The sequence below is a fragment of the Pinus tabuliformis genome, chromosome 7 (assembly GCF_031772625.1).
Source record: "Pinus tabuliformis cultivar Carrire ecotype Pingquan chromosome 7, CPIR1, whole genome shotgun sequence".
Classification (NCBI taxonomy): domain Eukaryota; kingdom Viridiplantae; phylum Streptophyta; class Pinopsida; order Pinales; family Pinaceae; genus Pinus; species Pinus tabuliformis.
This window is the reverse complement of record NC_142293.1, coordinates 344,614,771-344,639,862: the sequence shown is the minus strand read 5'-3', so window position 1 is coordinate 344,639,862 and position 25,092 is coordinate 344,614,771. Positions and strand designations below refer to the sequence as shown.

At 40.1% G+C, this 25,092-nt stretch overlaps 1 pseudogene; it reads left to right on the top strand.

Moving 5' to 3' along the window:
• Positions 1–4,723: 4,723 nt before the first annotated feature.
• On the top strand, positions 4,724–5,449 carry LOC149247346 (spermidine synthase 1 pseudogene; annotated as a pseudogene).
• Positions 5,450–25,092: the final 19,643 nt, after the last annotated feature.

Genomic DNA, 25,092 nt, shown 5'->3' with positions numbered 1-25,092 from the left:
ATACAAGGACAGAGCCTTCATAAGGAAATCTCTGATCTCTAGATGTAAAATCAACAAATTTTTGTATCAAAACTAGGCCAATATACATCACAGACAAATTTTGCAATGGTTAGGGATGCAGTAAGTGCAATATTTGTCCAAAAGCATCGAAGAAAAGTAAGGCGTATAGGGTGTTGGTGTTCCACTATGTTATTATACTAGTTTGATTTTAAAAGTTCAAATATATTTTCAACAATATCACCAGGTGCTAGTGCAAGAACATTTGTTAATTTCAAAGCATTTTTGTAACCTTTTTTCAATACAGGATTTAGCCATCATGATGTAGCCCTTGACAAAATACTTGTTGTAGCATAAGGGGTTATTAATTATTTCTCAATTCCAAGTTTCAGAGTGCTACCATCTAGAAGAGGTTCATGTAATTTTTTTTTTCTATTTCTTCAACAATGGTGATTCCTGTAGTCCATTTGAGGGCTAATGCCAACAGAAATCCATGGGTAGGGAAAATTATCAATGAAAAAAGGTCATCAAGAAGTAAAATACTATATGGATTAGGATTTATGGACATGAACCTAATGATTGTAGAGATCAACAATATTGTATTCAGAATGAAATTCATGAGCCACCAAAGATATAGAGTCTTTGGATGTGTTGCAGCTTTGAATTTCTTCTCAAGTCCAATGTCCTGCCCTAAATACAATCCATGAAAGTGATTGGACTAGTGTGTATATTACCTCATGGATATCCCATTTAGTTCTAAGGCCTAGTCTTTCAAATGTGCAAATGCAGAGACCAACATGCAATAAACTTACAATTCTTGTGACAACTAAAGTTGCTCTGAGTTTGAGACTAACTTTGAGGCTCTGGCTTTGTATCTAACCCTAGAGATTGGTGTTTTAAGGGAGTTATTTTTCCTTTGATGATATATTTCATGAACACAATAATTTCTTTACCAAGAATTCTAGATAAAGCAATAAGAAACTAATTTTGATGAGGATGAAAATTTTGCATTGGAAACACGGATGTGAATATATATTATCTTGATGCTAGGGCACTCTATGTGCTCTGGACGATAATACTTGTGATATATAGTGTTTTTTTTGTCAATTTCCTACTCCTCCTTCGACTTTTGGGTTTGTGATTTCACCCATACCTTGCATACCTTTCTCAGATGCATGTCTAGATTCACCAGATCTATATGATTTATTTTGAAAAAAATCACTCTCCCTGATATTAACACTGCCCTTCTTGGCTTACTTTCCTCTTGAGGTCCCGAACTCATGTAGATCGTGAAAAAATAGATTCTACAACCTAATCTAGAACCCAAGTCAAGATCGACATGTTCCTCTTGAATTCTACAGTAGAATCTAAGAGATTATATGCAAAGGAAAAGAATTGAACCCTCTCCTGACCTGGTAAGGAAGAAGAGTAGTAGGTAAGAGATTATGTGCAGAGGAAGAGCATTGAAACCTCTCCCAACCTGGTATGGAGGAAGAGTAGTGGGTAAGAGATTATGCACAGAGGAAGAGCATTGAAACCTCTCCCAACCTAGTGAGGAAGAAGAGTAGTGGGTAAGAGATTATGCACAAAGGAAGAGCATCAAACAGGAGACCTTAAATCAATATGTCAATATTTGATATTGCATATAGACAAGTAACCATTCTAATTTCATAAAGAATCCATGGGGCCAACAATAATTTGAGTGGGAAAGAGACAAAATCTCCTAATTTATACTGGGTGGAGGGCATACACGGGATAAAATATTGCTACAAACAGTTAGAGGACGCATCTCCCTCACCATCTTGTCTTCTCCTCTAAATACCGTCAAGTTACTTGTCTCATGGATACAGGGGTTCAAGTGAAAAACAATTTTGGCAAGTATTGGGTTGTTAATTATTTATGGGTTCATTCCTAAGTGGTATGTAGTAGAGAAAATCCCAACCTCTCTTTCGGAGTGGTCCACATTAACTAGGTGTTATTCCTTGTGTTGATTCTCATACCCAGGATGAGCGAACTATCTTACTGAGGCAAGAGAAGAAGTAGAGAGACGTTCTTTCACAAACAATGGAACCTACTCTATGATAAATCACCCTAGCTACAATAAAATGAAAAAGAGGAGGGTCGTATTATTACTTATATGCAAAGGATCTAGTTAACAGGTTATTTCTTGTTTTCTCGTGATACGCTCTTGACTTGGGTAGCATTCTACATCTCTAGAAGTGTATAACTATTGTGGAGGACGTAGCTCAGGAATTTGGCACTACAAACGAGAAAGGCACTGCCATAATAAGTCTGCCAAGAAGCCTATATGGAATAGTTCTTATTTATTCTAAAATCTCCTAGCTACTCATTGTTATTGGCTTTGAGCCCTCTCTCAACCACTAAGGAAGAAGAGTAGAGGGGAAGGAATAATAGTAGTGGGAAATTAAATGATTAGAGTTTAATAATTTGTTAATTGAGTAGAGGGAAATTAAATTTTAATGGGTCAATTTTAGATTTTAGAGTAGCCCAAGATTAAATTTTCACAATTTGTCAATTGTTTATGTTTCCACTATTGAGTAGGAGGTTTCTTCACATAGAGGCTATATATTTAATATTGTTGAAGGTCTAGAGAGTGATAATTTTGGCTTGAGAGTATCAATAAAAACTATAATTTTTTTTTTTGAAAAATGTCATTAGGAACCATCACATGAAAGTATAAAATACCTCCCTAAGTAGGTATGTTCATATAAAGAGGGAAAGAGAACATGAGGTTTACATATAAGGGGAATATCAACTAACCCTTAAGGAGGTGGAAAATATACCCAATTCTATTAATAATGTTATTAATAAACTTCAAGTAGTTGTAGGTAGCTCAAAAATACCTTATTAGAATCTAACCATAGTTTAGTTTACATTAGTCATTCACATTAGTCATTTTTAGTTGTATTACTTATTATATAGTCATATCTTTTAACTTGTGACTAAATTAGTCATTTATGTTAGTTATTTTTAGTTAGGTCACTTAAAACTGCTCATTTTTTGTAGTATTTCACCTAGAAAAGTTGTGGTGACTAACGTTTTTAGTCACCTAGTCACTAATTTCTCATTTTCTACTAGTGTTGGTGGCCTATCAACAAGGTACACTTTCCATTCTATTTACTTCCTATCACAACAAGTCAAACTAGCATATTTTACCAAATAATCATGTACAAACATATAACATTTAGTTAGGTCAAAAATCAACCATCGTAAATCAAGAATCATGAACTGCATACAATCATCCTAAACGAGGATTATAGATCACATGTAACCATCATAAGTCAAAATCATAAATCACATGCATAATAAAAATGAAATAAAATACCAATACTTATCCTTCAATCAGTTCTTTGCTTCTTCCTTTCTTCTTTTTGTACCCTCACCAGATTAGTTACCAAACCCAGCAAGCACCCAAGGCTTCTACCCTCTTCCATCACATACACATACACAATGTACATCATAACACATACATCCACACATGGTGTACAACACCGCACAATACATACACCTACACCCAGTGTACACCACAACACATACACCTACACCTGGTGTACAACACATTACATATACATACATAGAATACAACACAATAATAGACATGCGGTGACACAATGACTATGTAATACACATAACACAGTACCACATGTGCACAACACAATGTGTATGACATGTACATAATAATGCAGGTACACAGTGCCACCTACACAACCTATGCACAACAACACATCTACACATCACATGTATGATGTGTACACAACACCACATGCACAACATGCACACAACCCCACCTGCACATAGCACCTCATGTACAACATGTACACAACACCACATGTACAATCATGCACACAACACCACATTTACATATCACCATATGTACACAGAATTGCATATGTAACATGCACAAAGAACCATATGTACACAACACCACATATCCAACATGCGCACAACACCATCTGTGCATAGAACTACAAAATCAACAAGTACGCGACACACCTATACAATATGTACATAGCCTAGCATATACAACATGTACACAACACCATATGTACATATCACCACATATTCAACATACACACATACATATATACATACATACAAACATATATAGATATAAACATTAGCATAAAAAAATCATGACTCCTAATGACCCTATCAAACAACAAAATACATACATACAGATATACATATATATACATCAACATAACCATGATCACAACATAATTACTAGATATCATAAGGTCTAGGTTAGGAGAAATCCATTTATCAGTGCACAACATGTACAACATTGAGATCAATAGTTCCTGTTAGACTCAGTCTTGTCAGTCCTCTGTCAGAGCCAAATTCACCAAGGTTCATTTCTCGTCATTTGCCGTCATCAAATGCCATTTTGGTCAAAAAGAGTTATTTTAATTCTTGAGTCCAGGGTTTTGTCTCTAGAAGTGTGAAATAACGCTTGCAGGCCAGAGGGAGGTTCAGTAAGTTTTTATTTCAGGAATGTCATCGTCAATAATGCGAGATTGATTCTTCTTCAAAACCCTGTTTTGAAGAAGAAATCATCAAATGTGTTTTTGTAGTAAATATGTAATTTGTCAAAATGTTTCGAAGTTGTACAGCTCTTCAATGGTAGCAGCTATAGCTGCTCCTATCCCTGCAAAAGCACAAACAGAAGAACCATCATTTCAGCTAAAGAAGGTCAGAGAAGAAAATGAAAGACTCGAAGGAATTTGCGGTGGAAAATATATTGTTTGAAGGCAAGTCAGAATATCAAGATGTGATGGTATTTCAGTCAGTAACATATGGGAAAGTGCTTGTTCTGGATAAGATGCTTAAGTTGACAAAGAAAGATGAATGCGCCTACCATGAGATGATAGCTCATCTTCCACTTTGTTCTATTTCATCTCCTAGAAAGGTATTGGTTGTTGGAGGAGGTGATGGGGGAGTTCTTCGAGAAATATGTCAACACAGTTCGGTGGAACAAATTGATATATGTGAAATTGATGAAATGGTTATAAATGTATCCAAACAATTTTTCCCAAACGTTGCTGTAGGCTATGATGATCCTCATGTAAGGCTTCATATCGGTGATGGAACTGCCTTTTTGAGGGAATGTCTGGCCGGAATTTATGATGCAATTATTGTAGACTCTACTGATCCAGTAGGTCCTGCAGAGGAACTATTTGGAAAACCATTTTATGAAACAGTGTCCAGAGCATTGAGGCCTGGAGGCGTAGTTATAAGTCAGGCAGAAAGCTTGTGGTTACATATGCATGTTATTCAAGATATTGTCACAATGTGCAGGCAGACTTTCAAGGGCTCTGTTCACTATACATGGACATCAGTTCCAACATATCCAAGTGGCACAATTGGTTTTGTGATTTGCTCAAGTGAAGGACCACCAATAGATTTCAAAAATCCTGTTAATCCCATTTAAAAGCAGTGCTATATTAAATTGTAAAGCAAATCCATTGTTTTGACAACCTATCTACATGTCAAACATTCACTAAAATCCAAAGGAGAAAGCCGAATTTGGAGGTTGAAGAGTGAATTTTAGTGTTGGAGAGGCTGACAGTGTGTTGACAGTGCACGCGGCACATACAAGGAGCACGCGGCGCATAGGATGTGTGCGGCGCACTGAGCTAAAATTGCGAGTGGAAATTTACAAGTGCATGGCGCACCAGACTAGCGTGGCGCAATAGTTGTGCTCGCTGCGCACAAAGCCGGAACACCATAGAAATTTTGCCACCGCTTATAAATTTCAAATTCAAAATTGCTCCGGTCACACCAATAACTTCTCCGCTTTATAAATTCAAAATACATTTTAAATTCCCTTCATTAAAGACTGAAGCATTTTGAAACAGTATTGGAGTCGTGTGGCAATGATCTTGCGTCTACATGAGCTCCGATTAGGACGTGAAAGAGATTCAACTCCTCGCAAAAGCGGAACAGATTCAAGTATTGTTTCACATGTTGATCGAACCACAGAAGGAAATACAGATATTGGCACTCCAGTTGAAGAACGGGTTGCTAATGACCATGTGAGCTCAGCTGCTCCTGCTAGCGTTGGCATGGCTGGCGGTCATGCATTAATTGAGGCAGTTAAGGAATTGAATAAGTCTCCACAGGTTAGGAACATCACTGCTAGATCAGATACCATGCTTAAGAGCAGACTACAGCAACTTGTGGACTCTAAACCTGTCCTTTTGTTTATGAAAGGTACCCCAGATCAACCACGTTGTGGATTTAGCAGAAAAGTTGTGGACGTTTTGAAAGAGCATAGTGTTGAGCTTGTGCAGCTGAAAACAACGTGGTTTTGCATTGGTTGGTTGTTCGCCTTAATTAGTCTTGAGCACCAGTATGTATGCTCCAGAAACTAATCGAACTTTTGAAATATCTCATACATATTGTACGGAAATTACTCACAGGACAACAGAGGTTTGATACCTAGTGGCTAGCGCCTTTTTCACCATACTTTTGACCTGATCTGACGTATGCCTTCAAACATATTTTCTTCTAATCTGATGTGTGTTATCGGCATCATTTGATCCGCTGCCTATTCTAATCTTCGACGGGGTTAATTTGAGCTCAGATGAGAGTTGATGTGTGTAGAGAATATGTTCATCAACTTATTATGGGAGAGCATACAACTATGTTTGGACAATGGAGAGCTTGACTGTACATGCCTGTCTAGCGAAACTACGTGCTTGTGTGCAGAGATTGCTCGCATGAATCTAGAATGGAAAATAGAGCTCACTGTGTAGGTTTGAAGTTCCAAGTCTCAGTGATATCCAATTCAAAACCAGCATGCTTCGGAATGTTAGCCAGTCCATCGACCAATCTAATATTTTCAAGGAGTCATCACACAGGGACATTACAATTCTGCAACATGAATTCAAAGAAATGGATGACCAACATCATCTTAACTAGTAACCAGAAGCTCCAATGTGAAGCAAACTAAAGAGCTTTGAAAGGATGTGTGAAGAGCCCATCTGCCGTGGCACTGTAGGAGAACAACGATTGCAGGGAGAATTGTTGATCGTTGTTACAAGAACCCACCTTCCTCTTTCCGAAAACTAGCGCGTGAATGTCAATTTTTATTTTGATATAATACGAATTTCAAGCTGACATTTGCATGAAGCCGAGTACCTAAAACTGAGTGAAGCTGAGTGGAGAAGATTAGCATGGAGTGCTGGCCTAAAGTTGTAAAGAGTCGTCATTTCTTGTGTGAATATTGCAGTAGCTACGGAATCAACAGGTTGCAACATAAAATATTTTGGGAGAACTACAGAGGATTGGCAGGAGCTAAACCAAGTACTTTGCCGGAAGTTAGAAGATAAATGAAGGGCATAGCTGGTGAGGATACATAAAGCATCTATTTGAAAGACATCATTTGAACTACATCGAGTGCGTAAAGGTGGATTATAAATCTACGAGGAAGGAATCATTGTATGATCTACAGCTTGATGTTAAAGGCTGCCGAGATGTCTATGCTTCATTTGATAAGTATGTTGAAGTGGAAAAAACTTAATGGTGATAACAAATATCGCGTAGAGCAATATGGACTTCAGAAGGCAAGAAAAGGTGTTCTTTTCCTCGGTTTTCCCCGTACCACAACTTTAGTGAAGCGTTGAATATGATTTCATGTGAGACACAATGGTCAAGATAAATGATCGAAATGAATTTCTACTTCACTTGACTCAGACAGAGACAATGGCACATATCTCTCTCCAGATGCTGATAGATGTGTGCGCGATTTATATAATCTTCATAGTGTTTTGGTTCACAGTGGAGGTGTGCTGGGTGGTCATTGTTACGCTTTCATTAGTCCAGCTGTCTCAGATCAGTGATAAAAGTAATTTTTGCAAAATGGAGACACGTGTTGAGCTTAGCAAATTGTAGCTCGATGTGTTCTTTAAAGGCGAAATTTTAGTGGAAAATCGTTTATTGAAAATTAGTATTTGATTCAAAGGGCCAACGTAAGGTGAAGAGTCACCACAGCATAAAGATAGGAAATGATGGTATATTTTTAACTGCACTTGCAATTCTAAGGGTCTGCACTCCAGATTCTGTCTTTTAATTGGCCACTGAACAAACAAATGTAACGCTGCTCCTTTTTAGAGCAGACCTTTCCTATTCTCATGATTTTACGTGAAACGGCCCCTATTCTGAAATCGATCTGTTTTCCCATTCCTGAGTCTATTTATTGTATGAAAATTATGTGTAAAGGGTTTTGAGTTCCGAGCAAAAGTGTGGGAAGAAAAAACCCAAAACTATCACTGTACAGTTCTGACAGAGAAATAACTAAATGGCGCAGCTCTGATTTGTAAGATTGTTGTGGTATGACTTTGGCATGTGTTTGTTATTTATGTTCCATATGTTTCTCGTTATATTCACAGTCCATTCATAATCATTTTCAACTGAATGCTTTTAAGTGAGAAAGGTAGAATTTAGTCATTGCTCTGCCTTGAGGAAGTGTTTAGCTTTTATGTGTTTTCTTCTGCATGGAAAGGATTCATACTTTAGTGCCCCTTTTAGCTTTCTTAAACAGTGTTTTCACTCCATTTAGTTTCAATTCGATTGCTAAAATCTCATGCTTATCTCGCCTTATGAAATATCCTGTGCCTTTGGTTAAATCTCTGCTCATGCTGTCCTTCTCCCATACAGCCCGGCAACTTAGTCATTAAATCAAATATCCCTCATTCAAATTCATTTACTAGCCTAAAATCAGTTACCATTTAAGTCATATCGGACTCTATTGATCATTTTATTGAGATAGACCCGGAGAGAGCCCTCTCCTGTCCTCGTAGGGCTAGCTACAAGGTTGAGCTTGGTTTGATGTTGCCTTGAACCTCGCCTTCCTTCAGCCTGAGGCAGATTCGAGTGCTAACATACTGGCGACTCCACTGGGGAAGAAAATGGCTTGCTTGAAGATTGTTTTGCCCCAGTACATCTATCAAGCTCAGATCTGATGGTTGATGGTGAACAACGATCAGACATAAGAAGATGACTGCAATCATTCACCTGGTGACTCCATTCACTGAAGAATCTAGCAATTAGTGCTTCATGGTGACTCCACTGCAGAGGGATCAATAGCTTTGAGATTTCTTAAGATGGATCAGATTGTGAGAAGATACGCTCCCATGAGCCGAGATCACATCCCAGGTTTTCCAAATAGAATGCCCAAGGTAGATTGGTCAAATAATTTGCCTGTGTTCAGAAATGTGGAAGGTAATGACGCTGCTCTTCATCTAGTGAAATTTCACATTCATGTGCATAGATTAAAGATCAATTTTCCTGAAGACTGTTTGATGAAAATGTTTATGGCTACCTTGGAAGATGAAGCCCGATCTTGGTATGAAAGCTTGCCACCTACTTCCATTTATTGTTTAAAGTATTTTCATTCAATATTCTTTGAGAAGTATAAAGAATCCTATCCATCATTAAATTTAGTTCAGGATTGTTGTAAGCATGCTTATGGTTTTATTGAGAACCTTGAAAAATACTATGAGGATGATAATTTTATGGACGAAGAAATCACAGAAGCATTGTATGAAAATCCATTTCAGTAGCCTACATAACTCTTAGAGGAAAATTTGCAGCAGGATCAAAATCAGCAGGTTAAAGATTTCCATATGACTGAAAATGTTGAAAAAAGAAGTACTATTTCAAATCTGGTTGAAATAAATGAGGATACGTAGGAAAATGTGCTCTAATCTCCGAAAATGATGATGATAAACCAAATCCAGAGATGGATTGTGATCAGGAAAAACATGTTGCTCCAGATCTCATAGAAGAGAATTGCATTGTTGAGGCTCCCTCAAATGAAGAAGACAGAGTTACAGGCTTAACTGCCCTCATCTCATCAGAACACAACCTTCCTACCAAGGTAATCCAGCCAATTCATGAACAGCAAGAGGATATCTTTGTTCAGGTAGGTGAAAAAGTTTCTCTGGATGAATTTATGATAGAGGATAGAGACGTCATGCTTGAGTTTCAAGAATCATCCGAAGATGCTTTTCTTATGATTAATGAATGTAATAAGGAACATGAAAACCTGGCTATCATATCATGTGAAGATAACCTAGGAGGAGTCTCATCAAGCTCTGTATATCTGAAAAAACTAGGAGGAGTTTCAAATAGATGATTTACCTCATTTTCAATAAAAAATGAGCCTTCAAGCTTAGTGTACAAGCTCTGTCCTGTTGGAGGAACTGTTTCCTCAGGGGTACTGCTGGATGCAGTGATTTGATTTTCAATGTAAGCGGCCACCCTGTTTGCAAATTGATCACTGCTGATCAATTTTCCTGAGCTGCTCAACAGGCTAGGAAGTCCTCTTGTAGCATTCCCATTCTGAGTTTATAATCTTCAACTTCAGTCTGTATCTCATAACTTCTTCTTTCTGCCGTCTGTACATAACCTCTGAGAGTTAGCACCTTTTTAGCCATGAGGATGGCCTCTGTTCTGTTGGTGATTCCAACAGCTGCTAGCTCCTCTTTGTCTTGCCTGTTCAAAAATTCTATCAATTGGCTAGCATACTCAGGTCTGTTTCCTAACACTGTCTTGGCCCTCTGGACATCTGCCTGGGCTTGTACGATTAAATCCATATGCTCATGCATTGTTTTAATGGATTTCCACTGTTTGATAACGGCTTGGGTAATTTTATTCCACAAGATTCTTTTGATTTCTACCATAGTATTTTCCAGATTGAGCTCCTTCTCCAGGGCCTTTATTTTATCTTTTTGAGCCTTAATCTGTCTGCCCTGTTCTGCTACCGTTATCTTTGATTGATCATATTTGGCATCTATCTCTGCCAGTTTTTCTTTTGCTTTCCTTATTTCATCCGCTTGTAGCTCCATTGCCTTGATAGCTTTGGTTAGTTCTTCTACACTGGGGTGGGCATCTGGAGCTGTTGTTGTACCTGCTGCTTCAGTTGTGGGGGCCACTGCTGCCCCAGAAGTTGTTGCTGTTGTGGAATCTGTTGGAGGAGCTTGGAGTGTAGATCCTCCCTGTTTGTCTTGCAATGCTCCCTCCAGCTCTTTCTCTAGTTCTTGGATCCTTTGATCTTGCTGTAATAAGAGGTCGAGTTGTTCATTAACTTGCTTTTCCTTTTGCAATTCAGCTGTCTGAGGGTGTTCTGTAGGTAACAGCCTCAACCTCTTCTTCATGGCATTTAGATCATCATCCTTTTTCTTTATGAGGGCTTTTACCCCGGTTGGATCACTAGGGTCATGCCCCAGATCAACAATAATCTCCTCCAGAGATTTTATCCTATTGTCCTTGGCCTTAGAGGACAATCTCTCAAAATCTAGTTGAGTGTTTGTATTCTTCAAAGATTCTTTCAGCTCATGAGTTAATGTGGCCTTTTCTACCAGGGTGGCATAGACCATCTCCCCAGTCTGCTTGTGGAGCTCAATTTGGTCCATAGGGTGTATGTCTTTGGCCAGGACCTCCACCCTTGTTTTGATGAAATCTGCAGTTGTCATTGGGTGTGGCCCCTTGGGTTTGAAATGGCTGAATATCATTTTTTCCTCTTTGAAGTCGTAGACTGACATCAACCTTTCCTGCTGGGCTGGAGTAGCATCTATAAACTGTTTGTAAACCTCAGCCCTCAATAATTCATTTGCTGCCTTGATTTCTTTGAAGGTAGCCTTAGCACCTTTAAGCTTCTGGCTTTGCTGAGAGGAGGATGACACCTCCAAACCAAGCTGTAAATTCTGCTCCTGCTGAAAGGAGCTTGTCCCTGTATGTTGGCTGCCCTCCCTGTCCTTTGCTGTATCGTTCAAGACATCTTCAGTAATGTCTTCCACCTCTGGGGAATCTGCCCTTTGCCTTTTGGCTTCTGGCTGGTGGGAGGATCCACTGAGGGGAGTGGACTCTTCTCTTTGCCTTTTAGTACCCCTTTCTTCATGTGCTGGGGTCTGTAAAACTGAGGTAGTTAGTGGCTCAATTTGAGGTGGTGGTGTTTGCAATAGGGGGGGTTCTGGCAGCCCAGTTTGTGGCAGAATAGTTTGTTCTTGTTGCTGCTCTGTTTGTTGTTCTGTTTGTTGATCTTTCTGCTGTGACTGTTGCTCTGACTGTTCCTTTTTGCTTCATCCTCTGCATCCATTTTTCCTTTTCCTTTATCTAAGCCTGGTGCTGCTGTTTGTGGCGCTGTCCTGGTAACTGAGGTCCCTTCTCCCACTGTTTGAGGCAGTCTGAAAGGTACCTGGAGCACATAGTCCAGGTCAATAGTCTTCTCAAGTTCTTTCATATTTTTAAGCATTCTCTCTTCTTCAGTTAAGCTCTCAACTAAAGTGTCCAGCTGCCATTCTTGTAAGTTGGCATATTTTTCTATGTGTGGGTAGTGGCAGTGTTTAATCCCTAGGAGTCTGTACTTAGTTCTCCTAGCAGTGATGAAACCTTGAGGGTCATAAGGGACCCATCGAAAACTGTATGACAATTTGTATTTGTCCTTGAGGATCAGGTCTGCAGATTCCCATCCTTCCTTCTTGTTCATGATGAAAGGACCCAACTCATTTTTGAAGTTAAGGTGTGCCTTTTTCTTGGAGCTGTGGAAATGGGTAAGGTCTGACTGAATCAATTGCCTGTAATACTCCAAGGCAAATAATCTCATAGGAACATACTTGGGTAGCCTATATGGACAGAGCTCACACCCATATACTCTGAATACAGTATGGTGTTCATATAGGTACCAATCACCTATTTTGTACTTCTTAGATAGCTGCAAAGCTTTCTTGATCTCATTAGATACTCTAGATGGAGGGGACTTCATAAGCATGCAGGAGACTGGGTACACAAACTGGTCAACAAATTCACAATAGGTGTAGGGTGAATTTGTGATTTCATGATAGACTGAGGTCCAGAAAATGACAGATCTTCTCTCTCCTTTGTTATCCAGCCTTCTGATGTAGCATGGGAAAGCTTCAGAATGATAAAACATGAACAGGTGGTAGATGTAAGCTGAGTATCTGAAGACCCCCTGTCTGTCCAATTTGCTCAATTGATCATGAATCCTATTGGCTATGAACTTAGCAAAGTTATACTTTCGGGCAGGGGGTTTACGTGGGCTGTAAGCAGACAGCAATACGAGCATGGCTTGATCCACATGCTTACTGTTTTGGTAACCTAGCACATAGGCTATCATGTCCAGCAGCAGCCTGCCTGAGTCATTGAAATGTTCATGCAGATAAGGGGGTGGCCCTGTAGGCTGGCACTCAGTCCACATGTAGTTCCTGGTGACCTTCTGCAGCTCCTCACTGGTCATCTTATCACCAGCTTCCAGTAAATACCTCATGGAGAATGGGACTAGCAACTCCGTTTGATCAAACTGTAACATCTTGTTGATGGAGTCAGCATTTATATAAAAAAGGATCCTCCCTGATGGAGTATTGACAGCTCTGTGCTCCAGATCATAGTTTTGAGCACATAAGTGAATGATTTCAGGGAAAACATTCACAGCTGGGAGACAGTAATAGGGCAGGTTTGACTCCCATATTCCATCTGTACCAAGTCCAGCCTTATGGTCTTCCCTCAGTGTAGTGAAGGTCTTCAAGAAGTCCCTGCTTCCCTCAAAGTCATTGATGAGACAATCCTTGTCAATAAATGGCAAGGCCTCCAGTTCCTTATTGGTTTGATTTAGTGGAGTAACACTGAGGGAGGAGGATGCAGATGCTACCATGATATAGTCTGAATGTGTGTAGGAAGAGGTAATAGTTTGATAAGTCTTTAAAGACTTAAGCAGCAGGTAAACTGTATTCAGTGTGATGTCCTCTTCTAGCGTGAAATTGTAAGCAAGCTGGTAAAGTGTTGTAATTTCTCAGGGATGTGGATTGCCTAAGGGGATGTTTGCAGAGGTAGTGATAATTCTTTAGGAAGAGTGCAGATAACCTGTACTTGGCAAAAGGGAACAATGCCGGGTACCTCGGGGGCAAATTTTGCAGTTTTAACCCGCGAACTGATTTCTCCAGTGTCCAATTGTGGCTAAGGGATGGGGCAGGTTGCTTGGGTTTGGTTTAGGTGCTCAGGCGGAGCTGAATCAAGTGATTTTACCAGTCTTTAATGGTGAATTCTACAGAAAATTGGAATTCACGGGCAAAGTGGAAGGAAATGGCGAAATACCTGGAAAATCGACTTGGAAGCTCGCGGGCCGGGTTGTGGAGACTTAGTGCCGTCGAATTCTGAACTTTGAATGGTCGGATTGTCGAATTCGATGGCTGAGTGAGAGGTTTCGCGGCAACTGTTGGCAACGGCTAGTTTCTCTTTCGCATGCAAATGAGCGAAAACAATTCATTTAGTCGTTTAAATCGTTAAATTTGGAAAAAGTGTGCATTTGGCGCTTTTCCGCGGATGACGTCAGCATGACGTCATGGTGGGGCCCAGGTACGGAGGTGACGTGGCTGCCGAGGTGTTCGCCAGGGTGGCAGGACACGGTGGCGGGCGGGTACAGTGGCGGGTCTGCGTGGAGGGCCACGGGATGCTGGGGCGGGCGCCGGCGAGGTGACGTCAGGGTGACGTACAGATGACGTGGGGGGAGAGTGGTATTAGGGGTGGCGGTAAGCGGGTTCCCCGCACCACCTTTGGGCAAAGGCGGTAACGGGGAGGGGGGCTCCGAACAACCCCACCGCCTGCCACGCGTCCCCTGTACGGGATAGGCAAAACCACTTTCCCCGGATGCTAAAGGTCGGCAGGTCGGGGGGTGAAAATGACCGCCCACCTTTAGATCCGGGCGACGGAGATCTGACGGCTGGCGGGCCTTCCGACTGGTCGAGCATGTTGGGGAGGGGTCCCGCCAGCGCAATAAAATATTCAATTTAATTTTTTGGGCGGATGACTATAGGCAAGTGGGTTTTTTCGCAGTTTTTGGGTTTTTGGGGCTTTTCAGGGGTTTATATAGGAAAAAGGGGGTTTTTTGTGCGTTTTCAGCAGAGAGACAGTAAGGGCTTGAGGGACAGGATTTCTGCTCATAACCAGAGGTCAGAGCACATCCAAGACAAGGTTGACCACAGTCCCAGGTGGACTGAAGTCTCCTTAGACTATTTACTTGGCTATAATGCCAAAAGGAGGATATGTAGATAATGCTGGGATTTATACACCTTGGTGTTAGTAATATTAGGGAAAAAGGTGATATAAGGGATTTATATAATAGGGTTAGTGTTAGTTATGGAGGAGGGGGTAAGTGGATGTGGAAACCATTGAGTTTATATGAAACAAACTTGGTTTTAAGAGTAGATCAAAATGAAAAGATCTTTAGACAGGAAATGTGGCTTCTTAAAGATTAAGAACCAGCATGAAACCTTAGTCTTTTCCATGAATCCCAGGCTAGTGGGGAATGTTAGAAATGAAATTGGAGGGGAGTGAGGGAAATTAGTCATGCTCCTTGCTGCAATTTGATGGAATTAACCACTTTGCACATTGACACATTTTGCCTTGGCAAAACATCTTTTGACATATATGCAATGGTGAAAATACCCTTTCTGCAACCACACTACCTACCCAGCTATTTTCCTAGCATTTTTGTTTCTCCTTGGAGGGTGCACTTGGACTTGCAAACCCTTTGTTGCCTTTTCTTTTCTTTGGCTTTTTCTTTATTCTTTTCTATCTACTTCTACCCTTATTTCTTCCAAGGTCCCAGATTGAGCTGTTGGGAACCCTTTCTTCTCTACCTGAACTACTTGTCTGCCAAGATTAGGCTGTTTGGACAGACTTCTTTCTCTATTCTATAACACAAAATTGAAACATGATATGATCCAGATTAGACTTTTGGATCATCCATCAAAATTTGAAATAAGGTCATCAATATTTGAAACACTTTACACACCTCTTGTTCTCTAGGAAATATGGGATCTTTGTGCTACCAAAGCAGAGCATATTTGGACTTTCCTCGGCCAATCATGAAATATGAAACCTATTGGTATAGGTATCCAACAGTGGCTCCACATGGGGATGGTTTTTCTTTGAAAGGCCAAGAACAGCAGGTCAGATTGCCTTGCTCTTTAGCTGCCCATACCAATCTTTGAAACTTGCTGCCTTAATGTGTCAAAATTGTGTGCTTCTTTCTTGGAAGACCTCTGATTCTATTTGCCTCTTGCTGCTTGGTGAATCACTTGGGAAAACTGCTTTTACAATCTAAAACAGAAAATAATATGCACATCTGTATATATACAATGAATCCTTAGGTTCAGCTCATGGGGAATAGTCAAAGTAGTGCTTCAGCATCCTGCCATTGACAGGACCTTCATCCAAGTCAGTTTCAGTCAGACTTTCAAGGAAGTAGGTGTTGTTACCTTGGACTGCTTGGACAGCAAATGGTCCTCTCCATAAAGAATCAAATTTCCCATGTTTTCCTTTCTCTTCTCTTCTTGCATCCCACTTTAAGACTTTGTCCCCCACATTGAAATCTTCTGCTTTGGTTCTTCTATCAAAGGCCTTTTTCAGTTTCTCTTGTAATGTCTGCACTCTGCTGAAAACCTGTTCTCTGATCTGCTGCAGGCAAATTATCTGGTTAATCCTCCTTTGCATGTCATTTGGCTCTGCTTGGCTCTCTTGCAGAAGCTTCATAACCGGTACTCCAAGTGATGAAGGAAATCTGGCTTCTAATCCATAGAATAACTCATATGGGCTGGTCCCAATTGATCTTTTAGTTGTTAGTCTATCTGCCCATAAAGCGTTGACCAGTTTCTTGTGCCAATTCTTTTTGTTTTCTTCCAACACTTTCTTTATGATGTTTATTAAACTTTTGTTTGATGATTCAGCAAGGCCATTTCCTTGAGGATAGTAAGCTGTAGAATGGCCCAAAGTAATGTGAAATTTATGGCAGAAGTTCACCATTTTCTTGGATCTGAAGGCAGCAGCATTGTCTGTTATTATCTTGTCCGGACAGCCGAATCTAGCCAGTATATTGTTCTCCAAAAACTGAATAATTACTGAATCATTTGCTTGTCTGCATGGGGCAGCTTCAATCCATTTGGTGAAGTAGTCTGTTGCTGTTAAGATCCATCTGTGTTGGCCTGAGGATGAGGGATGAATTTCCCCAATGAAATCCAAGCCCCATTGTTGGAAAGGTCTCTCTGTTGCAATGGGCTTCAAAGGAAGTGGCAGCAACTGTCTTTTGCCTTCAAACAGTTGGCACTTGTGGCATGAGGCTGTAAATTTCTTAACATCAGAGAACATAGTGGACCAGTAATAACCAGCCCTCAATATCTTGTCCACAGTGGACTTCCAGTACAAATGTCCACCACAGTCTCCAGCATGGAAATCTTGCATGACATTACTAGTTTCATTCTCTATTAGACAGTGCAGCAATATACCTTCATGGTTTTTCCAAAGTAGATTTCCATCCATCACACAAAATCTAGATGTTTTCATTTTTAGGAACCTACACTTAGTTCTGGACAGTCCTGGGGGAGCACACAGGTTTTGTAACACATAACAGATATCAGAGTACCAAGGGGATTGTTCAAAGGCTACATTGATCTTTGGAGTCGCCAGCTCTGTTTCACTGTCCAGTTGGTTGATGTCTAAGGCTTGGAAATTTGCTTCTGTCATTAATTTGGGCAAACCTTGCCCTTTTATCAGCTTTGTGGGTTTTATTTCAATGTCAAATTCTAGTATATTGGCAATCCATTTTCCTCTCCTACCCTCTAAGTTTTTTTGGGTGAGAATGTCTTTGACAATAGGACTTGGTACATAAGCTATAACATGGGAGTAAAGGATGTAAATCCTAAAGTCTTTAATAGCTTTGATCAAAGCATAGGCTTGTTTCTCCATTATTTGGTACTTTAAAGGGGCATCTCTAAGAGCTCTGCTGAAAAAAGCAATGGGCTTCTCATTCCCTTGGTCATCTTTCTGTAATAAAACAGCAGCAATGGTATGCTGAGAGGCAAAAGAGAAAATGATAAAGTCTCTGTCAAACTGAGGATTGGTTAACACCGGGGTTCGAGTCAAGGCCAATTTTATACTTTCAAAGGCTTGTTTTGCTTCGACAGTCCATTTGACCTTTGAATCTTTCTTTAACATATTGTTTAATAATCTGATTAATTCTGCTAAATTTGGGATGAATCTTCTTAAAAAGTTGATTTTCCCTAAGAATCCTTGCAATTCCTTGACATTCCTTGGATGAGGCATTTGTAGGATAGCTTGTATCCTATCTGGATCAATTCTTATGCCATCTTTTGAAATAATGTGTCCTAAAAGTTTCCCTTCTTCCAAGCCAAATAATGACTTCTTGGGGTTTAAGGAAATGCCATATTTCCTGCATGTTATGAAAATTTGTCTCAAATGTTTCAAGTGTTCTTGGTCTGATTTTGAAAAGGGTGTAAGATCATCTAGGTAAATGACCAAGAAGTCATGAATCTCTTTTGCAAAAGCAATGTCCATTGCTCTTTGAAACGTTGCCCCTGCATTTTTCAATCCAAATGGCATTTTCACATACTTGAAAGTTCCCCATGGGGTAGTAAATGCAGTTTTGTCTTGATCATCAGGGTGTACTAGGATTTGATTGAAGCCTGAGAATCCATCAAGCAATGATATCCTTGAAGCCCCTACTACTCTTTGAAGGATGTGATCCATTTTGGGTAAAGGGTAGTTATCTTTGAGTGATACTTGATTCGAATTCCTTAAGTCTACACAAAGTCTAATCTCACCAGTTTTCTTTCTTGTAGGGACCAAATTTGAAATCCATTCCGAGAACCTAATTGGTGCTATGATACCAGCTTTGAACATTTTATGTAATTCTTTTTCAATGGAAGGAAGGAGCACAGGATTGATCCTTCTCAATTTCTGTTTGAATGGTTTTTGATTAGGCTTGAGGGGAATGGTATGCTGGATGACAGAAGTATCATAAGACTTTAAATCCTCATAACCCCAAGCAAAAATATCTTGAAATTCTTTAAAGAGATCAATGTATTTGGGCTTTTGATCAGGGGGCAAAGAGGCAGATAGCTTTATTATTTTAGGCTTGTCAATAGTACCAATGTTGCATTCTTCAACTCTTGCATCTAATGGCTGCATCTTTGGCTTCCTAGGGATATCATTTGAGTCAAAAATATCCTCTAGTGGGGTAAGGCCTGCTGGAAGGAAATTATCTTTGAGTTGTATGACTTCAGCTTCAACGTTACTCATCTCTTCACAGTTAATTTGGTGAATTTGTTGAATGTTTTCATTGCTGAAAATAGTTGGACTCAGTAATTGTTTTGCTGTTCTAGGTGACATTGGGTGAGCAGAGTGTTGAAACTGTATTTGTGATGGACTTGCTCCATTAAGTATTTGTGATTGACTTGCTGACTCAAGTATTTGTGATTGACTTGCTGACTCAAGTATTTGTGATTGACTTGCTGACTCAAGGTCAATATTTAATCCTGTGAACTCTTGTTGTAAGGTTAAAAAATTGTTTATTTGCATGTCATCCTCAAATACTTGCCATTCTTTGACATTGTTTGGAATAGAGGGTCTGTATTTGACCTCGGCTGTGAAACAATTATTAGGTTCTAGTGGGAATTTGAAGGTGCTGGCAAATGTTGCCAAGCTGTGTGCATGGAGATTGTGGCCCCTTGAAATTTTTGTGATAACAAACTCGGAGAAGGTCTCTAATATCTCAATTACAGCGGACCTGTAGGACCTCAATCTTTTGTCATTGGTGACAAAGTTTCCTTTCACTTGTTGAATTACTAGATCAGAGTCTCCCATGATGGAGAGTTTAGGAGCTTGTAGTGATTTTGCTAGCTTTAGGCCCAGCAACAGAGCTTCATATTCTGCCATGTTGTTAGTGCATCTAAAATCCAATCTATAAGCCCTGCCTTCTGCATAATCTTTCTCTTTGTTATGTATCCACACTCCAGCTCCTGCTCCTAGCTTGTTAACTGAGCCATCAAATTCTAGGACCCACAGGATGTCTTGCTGAACAGGAGATTTAAAATTCTGTTCATGGGATGGCAATGTGAGCATGAGTTGGGGTTTCTTTTCCCATTTGTTTTCTAGGACAATTTCATCACTTTTTTGACAATCTTTGACAACTAGAGGAGGGATACTGTGTATTGTTGGGCTGATTAATGTTTGGCAGGTGGCACTTGTTTGATCAATGTTTTGCTCTTGTATGAGTGCTTCGGTCCTAATGTCTTTGTTTGAGAGGCTTGTGCTGTCATTGAAGAGGATGAAGGAGTCTATGTCCGAATGGACAGCATATATTGGAAAATTTTGAGGCTTTTCTTCACTGCTGACCATATACTTCATGAGTGTTTCCCTGTAAAGTCTTTTTGGTTGCCCAAAGACAGAGATAGTTGCGTATGACATATCTAATTGCAGGGAGCCTTGGAGCTTGGCTCCCCATGATCTTGATAATAGCATCCCATATTTGGGTGGGATATCAGCGACTACAACATCCATTAGAATGGTTTTGTTGGGGAATTGAACCAGGGACACACATAAATCTTTTATTAGGCCCAAACATTTGACTTGGCTAGAATCAAAGGAAAACAGGTCTTTGTATGGTCTTTTTATATCCAAGTTCAATCTTTCCATGACTGCTTTTGGCATAAGGTTGTGAGAGGCGCCTGAGTCGAACATTGCATTATGCAGTATTTTATCATGAACATGCAGGCTGACATAAAAAGGTAAAACCCCTGTGACTATTGTTTTTCCATCTACCTCTGGGCCAAACAGTAATTCTGGAGTGTCATCTAGCACATTTACATCATCTTTGCTATTAGTGAGTTGAAGGGAGTTCTTGATCTGCTGTTTATAGATATCATGCTTGGCTAGCTCTGAGAGAGGAATTGCTATTTTTAGCTTGCCAATCTCTGTGCCTAGGTCAAAAGGTTTGTCAACTTGGATTTTAGAGTCACGGATAACAGTCTTTTCTTTGTTCATTGAATCTTCTTGTTGGATTTCATCTTGACTTTGAGACCTGCCCCTTTTACTCATGTTTTGAGGGGTAAAATTTGAATCAGGGTGAGAGGACAAAGTTGCCATGGGCTGTTGTGGTGGTGACGGTGTTTCAGTAACCTCCTCAACCATTACTTCTTTTGTAGGCCAGTTTGTTTTGTCATTAGGTTCTGTGACTGGTGCTTCTTTAAACTGCTGTTTCTCCTTTATCTTTTCAGGCTGATTTACATTTACAGTCCTACTCCTTAATTTGTATTGCTTATGGACTTCATAGACAGCAGTATCATATCCTTGTTTAAAGTCAAAGGATTCTCCTGATTTAGTTTGGAATGTTTTGGTTTCATCCTCCTCATGGTCTTCTTGTGTTAAGAAAACATGGCTTTTACCATCTAGACCCATTAAGTTAATTTCAGGATCTTCATTGAGCTGATTGTCTGTGGAAGTTTCTGCATAGTTTTCTTGAAAAGGGGGTCTAATATCTTGGTCAGCACTTGTTTTCCTATGTTTGGGTTCTGAGTTCTCCTAAAATTCGGGTTTCTAGGAGGGTTACTTTGTGATGCCTCCCATGATGATTTTCTTTCAACTGATTCCACTCTTTCACCCAATCTCTTCATGCTGTTTAGTATTGCATCCAGCTTCTGATCAAAACCTGAGGGCTCTTCTCTGAAGCCAGCCTTCTTTTCCAACTTTGCCCTGTTTCTTTTGGCAATTAGGTTAGCCTCTACAGTGACTGCAACCCTTTGAGCTTCTGAAAGGGTTGGAGGATCTCTTTCTTTCAATTGATAGGCCATATCAGAATCAAAACCGTCAGGGAAGTTATACAGGGCCAAATCAGGAGGGGGCCTTAAGTTCTGGGGGATAGCATTATATACATTGTTAAACCTAGCACAATATTCCAAAACTGTTTCTTGGGGACCTCTTTTAATAGTGTTATATTCCCCAAGTATGTGGAGAGGATCTTTCTTCTTCTCCCATCTCTCAGTAAAGACTTCGTAAAGCTGATCAGGTGTTGCAATGGAGTTTGCATTGAGGGATCTGAACCAAGTTCTAACATCCCCAGTTAAACTTTGAACAAAAATTCTCATCCTGACACTGTTATCATCTATTTCATAGGTCTCAAAGTGGTCTTGCATCTTCTTAGCATGCTGGACAGCTGTCAAAGGGCCATGGGAGTCAAAAAATGAGATTTTGGTTTGGTAATCTTGGGGTAGAGCTGGAGCATTAGCTGGTATCTGCAGAGGTGCATACCTGTTAGCCATGTTTATGAGGTTTAGAGGGTTAACAGGAACAAATGGAACAACAGGGATTACAGGTGTGACAGGGTTAATGGTATGGGTAACAAGCGGGGAACTGGTTGAAAGAGTATGTGCAGATGGTGAAGATGGGAGAAGAGGACTTTGAGGTGTTGATGATGAACTAGGGGAACTAGGTGAGGATCGGAAAAGAACTTTGCAAGGAGTAGGAATAAGGATAGGTCGATCTGAACTTATATCTGAATCAGCAGGCTTCTCCTGCTTTTGCTGTCTCCTTATGTTCTTTGGAATGATATTTGGATTATCAACAATGATAGGTTGATTAGGGTCAGGGTTTGCCCTAGTGTGCCTTGGGTTTCTTTTGGGAGCCAGCTTCTAATTTTTCTCTGGAACTTGTACAGGAAGCTGCAATATATGCAAGGACTGGATGAAAATTTTGGAATGGCTATATATGTTTGAAAGCTAGGATGAAGATTCCCTAATCAGCTCTTCCCTAAAGCTGTTCCTGTGACACAGAAACAGTCCTAAGGCCTCTTGGCTAGTTTCGGGCTTGATGGTAGCTTCGGAAGATAGATAGTAATTGAAAAATCTTTAAGAAGTCCCCAGTGGAGTCGCCAATTATGTTAACACCCAGGTTGTTCCCTATGACTCCCAAGGGAATACGGCCGGGGTAACCACTAACCAATCTTTTGATCACTGTTTCTAGCCAAACTGTGATCAGAGAGGGCTCTCTCTTTATGATTTGTATCTGTTTATGATAGGGTTTTAGGCTAGGTATTATGCACAGGTTTTGTTTATGCTTTTGGTTGAAGAATTCTTTCAGGTCTTGTGATATAATATTCAAAGAGTCAAATATCATTGGGCAATGGAGTCTATGGCTGTAGGTGTCTAGAAACCTTGAGGTGAACTGGTGAAACTTACAGGGCCATTTGGATACTTCATACAACAAAATTTTGATTTATAACATGAACAGGTGAAACAAACAGTGAAAGCATTTAAGAATTTTCACTAAAGCATTTAAGTATTTCCACCAAACTAGGTATGAGAAACAGATAGATGTCTCAGGGGCAAAACTTGAATCCCTGTGAATGTCTATCACTGTAAGAGATATAGTTTTAAAGTGCAGCAATTAAGAATTACACTTCATTCACTGTATCTGAAGAAAACATGGATAATAGCTTAGTTTGAGTTCAGGGTAATCATAGATTAAATCCTGGAACTATTCTTCTACTTTGCTATTAAGTGTAAAACATCTAATCAATAAAAGAGAACAAAAGACTCGAAAAACATGTAATACAGAGATTTAGGAAAAACTTATTGTTTTATGAAACACTCTGGAATCCTGCAACATTCACCATTCATCACAACGCATCAAGGTACACCAAGCTTTGGAAATTCCATTCTCCCTTTGTATTATTTCTCTGAGAATTTTACAGCAAGTGAGATTTCCGAAAGGAAAATAACAACAACCCCTTAAGCTTATGTGAGGGGTGAATATATACTTGTGATTTTTACAAAAATATCTGAGTTCTAAGTTATCTCAGACTTAACATTCTCACCAACTTTTGAGATATTATTATCAGAAATTTATTACAGCATTGAATACAAAATGAAGGCGTCTTGATGTTCTGTCAGAAGATATTTGGCCTTTGAGAGCTGCTGAGTCGGTTGGGGACGCGCTGTTCAAAACGTGGCTAGCTGTCATCGTTAGTGATGAATCACTTTTTGGATGCTTTTCAAACATTGACTCTTTTACACTTGTCTTCTGGTGACCTGAGCTGGCAGTGGTCGAATGTCTTGAAACTACCGTGGCAAAATTTGGAGCATGGCCTGCCACCAGTCCTCCTTAGGCATTTGGTGCCTCCGAATTTTAATTAGAGTCTCATCAAGCTCTGTATATCTGAAAAAACTAGGAGGAGTTTCAAATAGATGATTTACCTCATTTTCAATAAAAAATGACCCTTCAAGCTTAGTGTACAAGCTCTGTCCTGTTGGAGGAACTGTTTCCTCAGGGGTACTGCTGGATGCAGTGATTTGATTTTCAATGTAAGCGGCCACCCTGTTTGCAAATTGATCACTGCTGATCAATTTTCCTGAGCTGCTCAACAGGCTAGGCAGTCCTCTTGCTTGTAGCATTCCCATTCTGAGTTTATAATCTTCAACTTCAGTCTGTATCTCATAACTTCTTCTTTCTGCCGTCTGTACATAACCTCTGAGAGTTAGCACCTTTTTAGCCATGAGGATGGCCTCTGTTCTGTTGGTGATTCCAACAGCTGCTAGCTCCTCTTTGTCTTGCCTGTTCAAAAATTCTATCAATTGGCTAGCATACTCAGGTCTGTTTCCTAACACTGTCTTGGCCATCTGGACATCTGCCTGGGCTTGTACGATTAAATCCATATGCTCATGCATTGTTTTAATGGATTTCCACTGTTTGATAACGGCTTGGGTAATTTTATTCCACAAGATTCTTTTGATTTCTGCCATAGTATTTTCCAGATTGAGCTCCTTCTCCAGGGCCTTTATTTTATCTTTTTGAGCCTTAATCTGTCTGCCCTGTTCTGCTACCGTTATCTTTGATTGATCATATTTGGCATCTATCTCTGCCAGTTTTTCTTTTGCTTTCCTTATTTCATCCGCTTGTAGCTCCATTGCCTTGACAGCTTTGGTTAGTTCTTCTACACTGGGGTGGGCATCTGGAGCTGTTGCTGTACCTGCTGCTTCAGTTGTGGGGGCCACTGCTGCCCCAGAAGTTGTTGCTGTTGTGGAATCTGTTGGAGGAGCTTGGAGTGTAGATCCTCCCTGTTTGTCTTGCAATGCTCCCTCCAGCTCTTTCTCTAGTTCTTGGATCCTTTGATCTTGCTGTAATAAGAGGTCGAGTTGTTCATTAACTTGCTTTTCCTTTTGCAATTCAGCTGTCTGAGGGTGTTCTGTAGGTAACAGCCTCAAC